This window comes from Oreochromis aureus, linkage group 6 (genome assembly GCF_013358895.1).
Source record: "Oreochromis aureus strain Israel breed Guangdong linkage group 6, ZZ_aureus, whole genome shotgun sequence".
Taxonomy (NCBI): Eukaryota; Metazoa; Chordata; class Actinopteri; order Cichliformes; family Cichlidae; genus Oreochromis; species Oreochromis aureus.
The window spans coordinates 18357737-18370427 of record NC_052947.1 but is presented as its reverse complement, the minus strand read 5'-3'; the positions used below and the strand labels follow the sequence as shown (position 1 = coordinate 18370427).

Genomic DNA, 12691 nt, shown 5'->3' with positions numbered 1-12691 from the left:
ACACACTCACGGACACGCACACTCATGATTAATAGGAGCATGTCTGAAAGGGGAAACAATAGTCATCCTCTGCTCTGCTGCCAAAAGACAACATACAACATTAGGCATATAACTACATGTGGTTGTGGCTGCATTAGACTGCCATGCACTACATAACATAAATCAACTTTCATCATTTAAATACAAACAAAGAACGGCGCAAGCCAGGCAGGAAGGAAAACTGAGGAAACAGGGGGTGGGGGTGGGGTAATAATTGATTTGTATGGTTTAGATGGAAGGAGCAGGTTGGAAGGGAGGGAAATATTTTGAATCTGAGTAGTTTAAAGAGGAAATCAGCTCTGCCATTTAAACAGGTTACAACCACTTTACCAGGTGTAAAAGTCCCTAGCCGCTTGGAGAATTTAACCCGCACAGAAAAGGAGTCAACTACATAAAAATGAATCTTAACTTTACTGGGTTCTGCTGGAGTTTAAATAGCAGATGGACCACGTCTGAGTGTATGAGTCTTTGAGGTTCAAAGCGTTAATGTGACTAAGACCACTTGAGAACGTTAACATGGCAAGTTGAACAGATGTGTTCAGCCACTAAACTGAATGTCAGACACAGAGTGTGCCCACACAAGTGCACGCACACACACGTTCGCCCATACATCCATTGGCCCCACCTGAGCAGTAACTTTCAATGATCATGAGCCTGTACGACCAAATTGGCTGAGCTCACAAATCAAAGGCACGTGGGGTTACTTGAAGATTTCCAGTCAAGTGGAATGTGTGTATGCAGTGCAGGTGTGTGTGTGTGTAAATTGCAAAAACAGCAGACAGAAGGACTTGACTGCCCTCTCCTGACTTGATCAGATCTTTTGGGATACGCCGATGTGACCGAATAGTTCATTATCCAAGTGTGAACATTAACCGTTGCACAAGATTTGATATTTGATCTAAAGTAACTTCACGTCTATCATCCCTCTGCCACAACACACACTGCCGACTCCAGCATCATCGAAGAGGACCCACAGGGATCGCCGCTGCAGATTGCTGAACGCTGTGTGGATATATTTGTGTGCCCCGTAAGTAGCGGCTGTTGCTGTATCAGTTCCCACTGTAGATAAGGGAGTGTACTGCGGTGGTACTGGTAATGATGCTGGGACCACTGAGACAAGTAAAGCAAGGGAGGTGTCATTTCTGCTTCTGGCCGATCACATCCGTATCACACACTTTTACCCAGCAACTTCCCCACATACACACAAAAACAGTGCCTACTGAGAAAAGTGACGCCCATCCCCATTTTTTTAAAAGTTTGTGTTATTTCATCAGGTACTTTTCTCTTAAACTTTTTTTAACCTTCACTACAGATGAGCCCCTTTGTTTTACATAAACATTTGCTAAAAATGATTCTACTAATAAGATAAGGTAAGTTTTTTGGTCATTATTGTCAAGCCTGTTAAAAATAAAACTAACATAAAGAGTAAAGCTTCAGAATGAAAGAGCAATTAAAGGAGTATATCCTACTCTATAAATAAAAACAATAAATAAATAGATAGGTAAGAATCCAAATGATAGCAGCTCTAACAACAGCATAGGTAGGCAGTGGAATAGATAGCTGTTAAAAGGTCAATAAAAGATTTGCACTTTGAACTTAGGGTAGATAATTTTATAAATAATCTGAAAAAATGGTGAGGATTATCAAAAATACTGTGAAACAATATAATAACTAACACTGAATCATAAAAGAGAATAAACTGAAGAGCAATAACGATAAGATTATTTAAACACTCTTATTTACATTAAATGATCAGATCAGATTTAGATTAACTATGAGCTAGGACCTTTCAAAATGAGGCCTAATTTAACACCTTCTGACTTTTCTAAATGTAATTTTCCCAATATTTGTTCCTGCTCTTTATTTGAGACGTTATCGCTGTGTCTTCAGCTAATTAAATTACAGTTTATGTGATTTGGAAAGTCTGAAACACAACGATGCACTACTGTAGTTCTGGGGGGTTTGAGAAAACAAGCTCACAGTTGTCATCAGGGTCACTTAGGCTTAAGACTCGACTAAATATTTGTTGCACTGTGGGAATAGAGCAATACAGTATTTTCAAACCTTAATCCTACTAAAGAATAATATCACACGTAACCCTCACTGCTTTAATTTTGGACATTTTACCTTTTTAATCTGTTTCCTGGGAATCCCCCCCACTTCACTGCAGAAGCACACTAAATCTCCGGTGTGCCCTTTAAGATATGTCTTATTTTCCATTAGATGTTTGGGCTATTTTCTATATGGAAGATTAAGAGATAAAAAAATAGATGTGGCAGTTAATTGAAAATCTGCATCTTTTTTCTCAAGTTGTTCTTTCGCACATAGCGTGGCTGATCAAATGGAAAGGCACAGTCAGAAAAAGCTGGATTTCATCACAGAAACACAGCTAAAAACAAAAGGCACTCACACCAACATATGTCAATGTCTGACACCAATACTCCGGCTAAATACAACAGATCCCTTAGATCCTAACGAGTGCCCCTTCCCGCACACATCACCTACTGAGACCTCTTTTCTTTCTTTTTTTGATTATGTGGAAAAAATTAACAGCTAAAGACTGCCTGTTGAGAGAGAATCTGGAGCCCACACTGACTTAATGGACACAAATCTTTCCTTTTCTCCACTAATAAAACATAGAGCAGGCATCAGATGTCTGTTCCTTTCTTCTGATAGCTGTTATTTAGGTGCCCTAGTTGGCTGGACTTCAGTGTCTGGCAGTAACGAGCACCTCCAAGGAAATAACATGAAAATAATTCAGGTTCAGAACCCGCACATATGTAAAACGCGATTTTATTTGAGCTGTTCAGTCAGAAAACACAATTAAGAAAGACTGCGTTAGAAACGTTTGAGTCTACAGCCAAAAGATAAGCACTTGAACATTGCTATAAACACAAAAACATGCATAATTTTTCCATGAATGAGAGTAACGCAGAAGATGTGGCCCTGCAACAGCAAACTCCTGTGTCCTGTGCTTAACCCTAAACCGCTGGTGTTTCCGTGTGTAGTGTTAGAGAGGCTTGTGGTACAAACGGGGAGTGATCCAGCAGGAACAAGGCCTGAAAGGACATCAGAACACACTTAATCTAAACAGCATTTCCTACCTTGGGCTGTTGCAGCACAAAGCAGGCCAAAACCACACGGTGTCTATACACACAGTCAGGAGCTGTGTGTGTGTGTGTGTGTGTGTGTGTGTGTGTGTGTGTGTGTGTGTGTGTGTGTGTGTGTGTGAGGCTGTGAAGATGTTGGGGTCAATCTCAATCAAGGAGAGAATGGCAAGAAAACAAGCACATGCTCAGCTAAACAAATGGGGCTGCGAAGGGGCAGAGGGGTTCGTGGAGGAGAGACAGAACCCAAACAAACTTTAAGATTTATATAGATGAAGATTAGTGTGGCGCGGTGAGGTAAAGGGGAGGCCTTTAATGTGTGCGACAAACTCACATATGCATGCAAATGAAAGACTGTTTTTTTTCCCCCCTCAGGACATGAGCTGCAGAGTCCTTGCTAGAGGCCGCCAACAAAGGCTAAACAGTGGGATTAGCTGAACACAACACTGACGCTTTGGCCTGTGTCTGCATAAGGGAGAGGGAAGGGGCTGTAAACTGTTTACAGGGGAATGCAGGGTTACCGCTTTGTGTGCGTGTCTCTACATGCGTGCGTGCTAAAGTGTGGATGTGTGTTTAGAATGCAATAATGTGGCTTCTGCGATGGGTCAAGTCCTCTCTGATTGAGACGTGATCAACAAAAACACAGTGCCATGTGTCCGTATGCACACACTCAAAGAGCACACGCTGTGTACAGATGGGGAGCAGGGCGCTGATTCCGAAGTGCGCAACAGTGCACGCAAAAATACTTAAGCTCGAGTGAGTGTGAGTCCAGCTTTTACACCAATGCAGCTTTCTTTCTTTTTCCTTTCTTCCTAGTGACACTGAGCTTTACTGTCTGCAATCCGAGACTATCCGAGATATTATTATAAATTGTCGGTATATCATTTTAACAATTTAAATCTGTTAGGTCTGATGAAATTGCAAAATATTTTTAGACTAAATTGCAACCTGTCTTCAAGTTTCCTTTGTGGCAACTTCCTGCATAACCAATCCAACACAAAGTATGGATCCACTGATAAAGATGCATTTTTCAGGTCCCAGGTCAGTTTTCGTGCCGAAGTTTTTCCTATTTCTTAAGCACATGACTTTAATGCCTTGGGGGCTGCATCAGCAAGGGTATCCAGGACAAAAATCTGCCAAATCAAATATGCAAAGCTATCTGCTATGACCCCTTGTAAATAAGGGAGCAGCAAAATGTAGCTTCTTAAGGACATGATATTCAAATACTGTTAGTCTGCTATAGGTGTTTTTTAGAGCTGCCATCTTTTTTTGTCCTCCACTTCTGAACTTTCCTCAAACTTTTTAAGGATACAGTGCACAACATACTGGGGTGTGTCAAGTTTTCAGCTAATAAGTCTTTGGAAATCTTGTTGGTACAAAAATAAACTTTTATGCCAGTCAAACTGTTATCTTTGGCATTTTTTATAGATTCAACTAAACAAATGGGATCAATTTATGTGTTTTGCGACAGACCAGTAACAAAGTGCCTAAAGGTACAATTCAAAACTGGTTCTTATCTAATTTTTCTGTTATGTGTAGATACTAGAACACTTGTTCTCTTGAGTCAGATGCCTCTTTTATGCCTGAACAATTCATAGGCCAGTATTAAGTGGATTATCAAACATTTTTAAGAAATAATCAAAAAAGACTGGACTGAAAATGAGTAAAAAAGCAGTCAATGTCCAAGAAAAATTTTGGATAAACCTTCAGTAAGCCTGGATAAATATTGCTCAGAACCACCTTAAAAAACAACATCTAGCTCCTTGGAAGTAAAATATAAGGAAATAAGGGGCAGCTCAAGACTTCTGCACAGTACCACATGTGGTGTGATGAATAACTCCTTTGCTCTGACCCTTATCCTAACCATAAACATTGTGCATGTCATGTAATGACAAAGAATGTCATGTGAAATGTGGAAAATTCATAGAAATAACACACAAAATTTGCCAGAAGCAGCATACTACATGCGAATCAGAGGGTCATTTGAAAAAAAAAAAACTCTATAAAAACAATGTCATCACCGTTTAATTCAATATAAAGAAACGGTTAGCAAGCGGTTGCTTTTTTGTGCACCCTGCAGTTACAGAGACAACATGTCCTCCATTCAGAGTCATGCTTCTGGTGACTGTTAATCCAATATTGGTGTTTCTTTCACTCTGTAACCGCTAAATGCTTCACTGTGTTTGCTAGCTAGTCACTAACTGCCTTCTGTTTGGAGCAGATCAGGTTAAGTGCAGAACATGAGATTTTTACAGCCCTTTCACTGAAAACAGCTGCCTGCTGAAGCCTAAAACGACTTAAACAAAACTGTAAAGCTGTGGTCTGCCCAGAGTGCTAAAAAATGGGCTGGAACCCTCATAAAGCTCTGTAACGCTGAGAGAAGCTACACATTCAGGTAATAATTCAGTCTGAGTTTACCTGTACTTGTGCTCCTTTTATACTGTTTTAACATTGTCATTTAGTACACTGCAACCAGTGTACTCGATAGACTGCCTTTTTAGTGATAATGCCGCTGTGGGCGGATTTTATACCTTTCTTTTTTAAAAACATTGCTACATTTTTTACGGCCTTAATGGCACAAAAATAGACAAACAAAAGCCGTCCAGATTTTTCAACAGAAAACAGCTGGTAGGCTCATTTAAGCGTGCCTCACATATCACTAAATCTTTGATGCTGCCTTGTGCCTCACAGCAAATGTAGCAGGCAAATCTACTTGCTGTTTAAGAAGAAAATCTGTTTCTTGGGCCACTTTTGCTGCTTGATATGAAAGCATTTCCAGGTTTCGGAAAGAGAAAAAAAACTGTTGAGAAGAACAAAAGAAAAAGTGGGGATTTTGACTCGGAGCTGCAAGCTAACAGTTTCTGTGTATTGTCAGTAAAATGACCCCTAGTGTGCCTTTGTGCCCCAAATAAGACAGGCAGATACATGCTAAAACAATTAGCCTCTCCTGCACATGCTGAGGAGCAGCTCGAACAGTAGGAAGCTAAACAAGCAGGGAGGGTTGAAGAATACAGCACAAATATATTCACTGTGTGTGTGTGTGTGTGTGTGTGTGTGTGTGTGTGTGTGTGTGTGTGTGTGTGTGTGTGTGTGTGTGTGTGTGTGTGACAAAGTGCCTCCCTCAGAGAGAGAGAGAGAGAGGCTCTGATTGTACAGACAGAGTGGCTGTGTGTGATAATGGTTTCCATTAACCTGGGCTGAGTTGGAGGACCTGTGAGACTCTCTATTCATCTCTCTCTCAATTTTCTCATCCCGTATCTCACTCTCTCTCTTTCTGTCACACACATATACACAAACACATACGCATCGCATAAGTATAAGGACCCTCACAGCGACACAAGGTGTGAGAGAAGTAGGCTATTTCAGAGTGCGACGGCGGACAAAAGGGTCAGAACTTTACCAAGAAACCCGAAGAGTCTCCAAAACATTTAGCTTATCCAAACCATTAGATGTACTCCTGTGTTTTCTGAGGAGCGCACGGGAGAAACATGGCCCTTCACACGTTGAGAGCCTCTAACTTGTGTACATGAATACAGCTTACTTTACGCATCAATAAAGCTTGCAGCCAAGAGAGGAGAAGAGAGGGCTAAAGAAATGCAGTAGAGGGCGGGAAAGAGACTGAGGCAGCAAAAAAAGCCCTTTCTTTTCAATCCCATCTTTACCTGGACCCTCTCTATTAGAGCAACACGTGTAAAGCACAATGCTCCTCAGGGATGCTTTGACTAGAACTGGGATGTGGACATGCACGGCAGTGGCTCCAGCGAAAGCATGTCATGTAGCAGTGAATAGGAACAGAGGAGGTAGTGTAGCAATTATTGCAGAGAAACCATTAAGGGCCAGGGGTGGCTTTAGGCTATCACAGCAGCTGACTAATGGACAACCTTGTTTTCTTGCTCGCTCACATCCCGGATTTATCTGTTCCAGCTCTCTTGAAAAAAAAAAATCCAGAGTATTAAACATATTAGACAGTTTCTACAAAGCTAAAACATGGTTTTATTCCTTTAATGGCATGTGTGTGTCTGTAAATATATTTATGTGTGTATCTGTAAGGTTGTTTCCTCCTGTCCTCCAGTCCAAACTGGCTCCCCTATTTTTTATCTTCCAGTAATGAAGCACGTGTCATATAAGTAATGCTCTTAGATGTGATAGAGGCCAGTGTTCGGGCTAACACGACAAGGTGTTTTGCAAACCTTTCTCTTCAAAGGGCAAAACTGGTGCTGAGTGTTGTTTGAGCAATGCTATTTTAATATTAGCATCCAGTGTTAAAAGTAATGTGTCACATTATGAGATTACTGCCATAAAAAAGGTAAATGGTTATGCTACCATGTTAACGATTTTCGAGCTTGGAGTGACCCCTTTAGCTCTGTTAAAAACCAGACACTACCTTTCGTGAGCTGCAGCTCGGCGACATAATTCCATAATTGCTTGGTTAAATTTAAAGTAGAATTCTTTGCAATTTCTTGTAATGGACTCACGCACGATTTGCCGTTGCAGTTTCATGACATAAAGGTCATCCTGCCTGCCATCTCTGTGTAAGTGTGGCCCACCAGTTGCCTGGTGGGAGTCAACCCATCTCCAAACAATCACAGCCTGACTCGGACTGGCAGCAGCCACACTGCAACAAACCCATGAAGCATTGTAATTAATTGCTTTACAGTTGCAGACAGATACCCAGGGAAACGGGAGAATTCAGTAAAATACAGACAGTAATACTTCTTTTTTTTTAGTAACCAAACATTTGGTACTCGAATTGCAAAATGAATGCAACATATTACAACAACAAAAATGTAATCTGTTACCTTAAACTTTGCTAGCACTCTTAACCCATAACAAAACAAAACAAAAAAAATGAAATACAAGTTCGTGTGGGCTCATGCATAACAATAAACATGCAGAATGATCAGTTAAACAAAAGCAAGTGGCCCAAAGTAAAATATTTGTTCACATTCAAGCATCAAAGCCTGCTAGCACAGTGGGGGTCACACATGCGACGCACAGACCAGAACCACCAAAGTGTCTAATCTGACAAAAGCATGGCTTTGCACAGTTGAAAAATTTGTGGAGAAGAAGAGGATGGTTTTTAGACTTACTCTGTTTTTCAACCGAGGCAACTGTTTGCAAATTGTTTAAGAATGGCTCATATCACGAGAGTGGTTTTCCAAACTCCCAGTTTGACAAAGATGTCAAAGACATTACATATTTAGCAATAGCCTACCACACCACACAGGAAATGGTCGTTAAGCTAAGGAGTTGCACTTATGGCGTCTCTGCCGTCAACTGATTAAGAGGATGTGTAAAAGCACAGATACTGGGATTGTGTGCATTTCCTTAAAACATTATGGACTGTTCATCATCTATTTTCAGAACACACTTGTACTTACTTCCACTGAAGTAATGGAAAAAATTGTTTTACGGATCCAGAACACTTGAGATGAATCGGTCTCTAAGTGGCCTTTGAGCTAAAACAGGTTTGACACCTCTGCTTTAGCAACTGTAGGGATTATAACTAGAACAAAGAAGGAAAAATCAAGTGAGATGCTAAAGAGAGACAGATTCCACATGAGAACAAGGCAGGGTGGGTACGTTATTATGACAATGCTGGTCCAAGATCAACATCGCAACTGACCTATGACGTCTGAACATTCAGTTAGCGATAGCCAAAAAGTTAGCTAATGCTTTTAAGAACTATTTCTAGAAAACCAACATGGGCAACCTTAATTTGGCTAACAGGAAACCTAACTTGATAATATATTTATTATATTGTATAAATTAATAAAGAAAACAATAGAAAGGCTTACCATTTCTTACAGAAGAGAGTTTTACATAAAGAAAGGCATTTTTTCCTGGACAAACATTCCTATGATGACATAGGAGCGACACCCACACAGGGATGTCAGATAGACCGAACAGTTGCTTTCTCCATCCCTTCACACTGGCAGTTGATACTGGTGGGAGCATATCCGTGATCTTTCCCTGACCTCAGCAAAGTACTTAACAGTGTTGAGTTGTTGCCACTGAAGCTCAAGCGTTCCCATTAATGTGGAAATATTTAATGTGTATAGTAATCTCTTAACTTTTTATGTTACTGTACATTCTTGACATACAGCATTGTATGTTTAGATGAGGTGCAATCAAAAAGTTTGGTGACTTAGCCTATAAAAATCAAAACATCATCTATAGTAATACCTCCATTGTCCAAGATGAAGTCCTGGCCCACAGATTAGGCCTCATCCCCATCAAAGCTGACCCTCGTCTGTTTGAGTACAGAAACACTGGGGAGGAGTCTGCAGAGGAAGAGGGTTCAGAAATTTCCCCTTCAAGGCAGTCTTCTTGTGTGAGGCGAGTATGAGGGCTACCTGCTTCTTTTTCCACCTGGTAATTGCTGAGCTTGCAGGTAAATGCATTTAACATGTGTCCACATATAACAGTAGCCTCATGTAATTGCCCATCAATTATTTCAGCTGCAGGTCTACTTCTGGTCCAATTAACAACGAGGGTTCAGGTAGTCTTTCACCTGGTGGTTTTCCAGACATGTTGGCAAGCAGGCAGTGAAGCATGCAGCTTTATCTCCTCTCACCGCTGACCTCGTGTTTTTTGGATGAAGATGTGGACAGGAAGATGGTGGGCTGGGTAAGTTCATTTATTTTGAAATAAGAGATTTTCTTTTTTCAAAAATAAATCAACTCTCTATTTATTGATTCCCTGGAATATTACAGTCAGGCTAAGACTAGAATACTGGACAAAAAGTGCAGTGGTCATTTTACAAGCCTCGTGGTTGTGATTTACTGATGCTGGTGGATGTAATTTTTCCGATAAAGCCCATCACTCTAATAGCTATCTAAGATGTAAACAATCTGAAAAAACCTTTGTGCAGATAAAAAGCTTTTGGATGGCAGTCTTCTAGTACACATCTCTTTCAAAACCTCTGGGGAATGTCACCAAATTGCCAGGAAGCAAGGGTTAAAGCAAGTCATGAAGGTGGTTTATAATTTGGTCATAAACAACAAAAACCTTTCCTTTTAAATCACCAGATGATTTCAGGATGTAGCCTTAGCAGCAGAAGTTCCAGAATTTTGTCTTCTGTCCATTTACATATTTTTGCTGGTGTCATTATCAGTATGTGACGACTCGTCACGTACCCTATAACAGATATACTGGACTTGTTAGCCAGCTGCAGAAATACTAGTTTATCAAACAGATCATTCTTGTTTTATTAATGTAAAATTGAAGTTACGTGTTGATTCAAAGACGTTCCGCCTCTGCCAAGGGGGGCTGCAGCCCAACACACAGCAGCAGCACTAAACCAACAGAAGCAATGAGTAACCAGAGATTTAATTATCAAGGAATATGATTAACAGTTTCATATTGCTCTAAAATGCACACAAAACTTTTGTATGCCTGTTGTTTAACCTTGTTGATTAAATCTTGCTCAGTTTTTGATATTTACTGAGTGTTTTCTGTCCTGTAGACTAGTCAATTAATATGATTTTTTTCTCTCTTGTTGCCAGGGACATCCTTACTCTTTAAGTAAGTGGACCTTCTTTTCATCTTTGGATTTTTGTATCCTTATGTTTTTTATGAGTCATGATATCAACCTCATCAGCAGTGTCACTTCCTCAGCGTGGATACTAAACTGCTCAATTCACAAATTGCCTCAATTACACATTACAAGAACTTGGTTGTTGGGCAGGTTAAAATCATAGACAGTATAAAAGATGGATGTAGCTACTGTGACATCATCCACTGGTTTCTGATTTCCCGTTTTTAGCGTTTTCGTCATTGCCGTCTCTAATATCACAACCCACTGGATGATGAGTTGTGGTGAACATATAGTTTCATACAAGATAATCCTAGCTTTTGAAGTGTGACGTGACCAAGATTTACAAAACAGGCTAATTTTTTTAATCAGTATGAACCAAAAATGAGTGAGTCAGACATTAAAATCTGCACAAAAGTGTTTACAGAAGTCAAGTTGGAAAGCCGAATTTTACACACACTTCTATAGGGCCAAAAGTATTTTTGCAACCACGGCTATCGCCATCCGGTGGCCTTCAGATGGAACGCTTTTTACAAACTTCAGGCTTTGGCTTAATTTTTCCACCGGGAAGCTACATCCGTGTTTTTTTCTGTCTGTAAATGTGATTTGTGCTGTCACATATTCCCTCACGGTAATGTCTCAAAAAGTTTAGTGACTGAGTGCACTTGAGAAAATTGCCACACATTTATGAATCGTGTGTGCTGTAATGACACAGCAGTTCTAAGCATCTCATTGCCACGGGAGCATCTGCTGTTTGCCCTTGGCATTGCTGTTGGCACAATCCAACATCACAGACATAAATAAAAAAGTAAGGGAAGGAGAAGAGAGAGAGAGAGACACATGATGCTCTGAATTAAACATGCTGTGATGAGTGTGTGTATGGCCTGTAAGTCAACATGCACATTGCCTTTGCACAGTGCCTTTCAGCTATGCTTAACTTAGCATGAGAGTTAACAGTAGTGAGCTCTGTGGGCCTATCACTGACGCATCTGCTGGGAGAACAAAAGGAAAAGAGAAACTTACCTTTAGAAGTGAGAGGCAGGAGGAGGCACATATGGGGGGAAGAAAAAGGAGAAAATAAAGAAGTTAGGCTTTTATTTCGTTATGAAACTGGATTAACCAAGCTGCAGAAAATAAACTAGAGTTGAAGAGTTTATGCGTCCTGTATGTGCACAACTGGTTCGAATGACGTGTATTTTTTAAAGCTCAGACATCACAACACACTTCCTCTCTCCGCCATGTAGCCTGTGTTCATGGGTGGCTCTGTGCAGCTACTGAAGGGTTAACCTGGCGCTACATATTTCGGAGACAACCTCGCTTCAGATGAGCTGTGTGGCTGCTCTTGTGGCGGTAATGGGAAAATTGCACTGAGAGGAAGGACACACGCAATTAGAATCTGGCGAGTTGGTTGGTGGTGGGTGGCGGGAGCTGGGGAGGGAGATACAGGAGGAGTGAAGGAGAGGGGGAAGAGGGACATGGAGGGAGGGCCCAGTGGACAAGAAGTGATTTAGTTGAAAGCTGGCTTTTTGTGCACCGGGTAAATGCCGCTTGATGTCTGCTGGCTGGGCCCTGTCCTCGCCCACCTCGGTGACAGCAGCCCAGATGTCAATCAAATTAGTGCCCATTTACAGCTGATTTGCCCGTGTCATTCGCAATATCCCCTTTCTGCCTCTGATGCGGTGGCACAGAGAGGAGGAAGTGATAGAAGAAGGGAAAAGGGGATAGAAGAAGATGGAGGGAGAGTCACTTTATTGCAGTCTTTCTCCGTGAATGTCATCTGCCCACTTATCGCGCATTCCGGTGGGACAGAGCGAAGGAGGAGGGGAGGAAGAGAGGAGATCCTTCATTCCGTGGAGTGGCTCACTAGCACATGCAAATAGGGCAGCAGCGTCAGGGGAGAGGCTGGCGCGGGTTTTAATGGAGTTGGGGCAAACTCATTTTACAGCAGAGAGCCACAGAAGAGGAGGATAATAATATCACTATGTGTGTGTGCATGTGTGTGTGATTG

The 12691-nt window shown here is 41.2% G+C and overlaps 1 protein-coding gene across 2 annotated transcripts in view; it reads right to left on the bottom strand.

Annotated features, from left to right (window-relative positions):
* Nucleotides 1–12691, bottom strand: part of bnc2 (basonuclin 2) — a 165634-nt gene that overhangs the window by 109268 nt on the left and 43675 nt on the right. Inside the window, exon 1 of one of the 2 annotated variants that reach the window (XM_039613798.1) lies at nucleotides 8237–8264. The exons of the other annotated variant lie outside the window; for it this stretch is intronic. The gene's annotated coding sequence lies outside the window, so the exon portion shown is untranslated. Of the gene's footprint in view, nucleotides 1–8236; nucleotides 8265–12691 lie in introns of those variants that run through there. 2 annotated transcript variants of the gene reach the window in all.